Source organism: Heterodontus francisci, unplaced genomic scaffold (genome assembly GCF_036365525.1).
Source record: "Heterodontus francisci isolate sHetFra1 unplaced genomic scaffold, sHetFra1.hap1 HAP1_SCAFFOLD_2159, whole genome shotgun sequence".
Classification (NCBI taxonomy): Eukaryota; Metazoa; Chordata; class Chondrichthyes; order Heterodontiformes; family Heterodontidae; genus Heterodontus; species Heterodontus francisci.
Window position 1 is genome coordinate 30,001 of NW_027141840.1, and position 2,037 is coordinate 32,037.

Consider the following 2,037-nt stretch of genomic DNA (forward strand, 5'->3'; position numbering starts at 1 on the left):
ACTCCACCGCATGTCCGAGCTGCTCGTTTGCCCATGCCTGACCCCCCCTTGGCCTGCGGCCCGGTCTCTCGACTTCTGGTCTCGTCTGTGTTGTGCAGCCCATCCGGCAGGGTGAGCGTGAGGCTTTCGTTCTCTGTACTCCACGCCTTCCTCCAGCCCCTCCTCCTCTCTTCTCACTGGCCAGGCTCTCCTCGTCTTTACGCTGTCACTGACGGGCCACCCAGCTCTCGTCCGGGACCGGCGACCGTAGAAGCACCCGCCTTCCTATGGACTTGCCACCGTCTTGCAGCATTACAACCGCAGTCGAATTGAAGGGAGCTTCTGCGGGCTTGGGTGCTGCCCGGCGGCCCGCCGTCGGGACCTCGTCAACCGGCCACTGTGAGCTCTGCAGGGACTGATCCGGTGATGCAGGCCCGGTTTTCTTTCCCACCGTGGGGACACTTTGGTCGCTCTAGTCACCCTCCCTTTACCGGTACAGGGTACCTACACGACTCCCCCTCCGGCCCCGCGAGCTGGTGCTTTTGGCGGAGCGGCGGTTTAAAGACTCGCGTGTCCGTTGCCGGTGTCGAGCTTGAGATGGCAGCCGTGACGTTCGAGAGAATGTACCTGGCCGCGGAGGCAGGATTTGTTTCCCCGCAGCGGGCTCATCCTGTCGGCCTTGTACCCCACTCAGTCCGTCCGCGTTCGCTCTCTCTCTCTCCTCGTCCTCCCGGCCTCGGTGGCGGCAGAGACCCTGCCTCTGTTGTCCGTGGTGCGCGTCGGCACGGTTGGGCTCCGGCGTCGGACGAGCTGACGCGCTTCGCCTCGCGAGCGCCCTGACCACGTTGGCCGCGTGAAAACCTTTCTTTGGTCATTGTGATTGTTCGACTGAAATCCGAAGGGCCGTGCCAGGCTGGGGCTCTCCCACCCCCCACACCCCATTGGGGAGGGCGGGGGAGCGTTCGCACGTTCCGGGTTCGACCCCTCGCGCGAGGGACGGACCGAAAACCTGAGACAACTCTTAGCGGTGGATCACTCGGCTCGTGCGTCGATGAAGAACGCAGCTAGCTGCGAGAATTAATGTGAATTGCAGGACACATTGATCATCGACACTTTGAACGCACTTTGCGGCCCCGGGTTCCTCCCGGGGCTACGCCTGTCTGAGGGTCGCTTGACAATCAATCGCACTCGCCTTTGCCGGCGGGAGCGCGGCTGGGGTTTTGTCGCAGAGGTTCCTTTGCTCCTCTTCGTCCCCCTAAGTGCAGACCTGGAGTTTACTCCGCCTTTGGGAGAGTTCGACCTCTGTCCCTCCATTTAATCGCGATGGGGGGGCAGTCCGGCGTGGGCCTCCGGGCGCGCCGGCACTGGTCTCGGCCAGCCTCTGCTTTTCCCAGGACGGCTGTCAGTGGGTTGCAAACGAACGACTGCGTCAGTGCTGGGACTGCTTGCTGCCGGGCCGTTAGCCTCCGAATGGATCGTGGAGGGCAGAGTTGACTCTCTGTGGAGTGTGCAGAGCAGAGATGGGAACGATGCCTGGTGAATCGGCATAGAGAGAGAGAGAGACTCGGTGTGGCATGTCGGTGGACGCAAACCGTGTGGTTCGGTCTCGATGGCTGTTGCCAGTGGTCGACGTGGTTTAGTGGTTCTGGACGAGGAGGAGGAGAGCTTGACGTAGTTGACTGTGGGCTTGCCGTGCTGCCTCGCTGGCTTTGCGTGCCCTCATTCGGTGTTTGTGCAGTTTTGCCATGGAGTCCCTGCGGTGCTGCGTGTTGTGCTGGAGCCCTGTCTCCTTCCACACGCATGCCTCCCGCTGTGCCTCCGGCAAGCTCGCCTACATCTGAGGGTGCACCTAGTCAGTGCCGCACGGTCCTGTCCCCCTGGTCTCTGCTGCCTGCTTTTCGAACCAACTCCCCCACCCCGGTTGCACGTGCTCCAAACTCTTGCCACGCCTTCTAGCTGCTGCTAGTCTCGGGTCCTTTCCACGCTTGCTTCCCGTGGGCTGCTCGCTTTTCTCTCCTGCCCTCGTGCAGTTCAAACCAGCACCGCGCCCACGCTCTA

General features: G+C 62.3%; 1 non-coding gene across 1 annotated transcript; it reads left to right on the forward strand.

Moving 5' to 3' along the window:
* The first annotated feature begins 995 nt into the window (after positions 1-995).
* On the forward strand, positions 996-1,149 carry LOC137364891 (5.8S ribosomal RNA). The gene has a single exon (XR_010973253.1). It is a non-coding gene; the product is annotated as a 5.8S ribosomal RNA (ribosomal RNA).
* Positions 1,150-2,037: the final 888 nt, after the last annotated feature.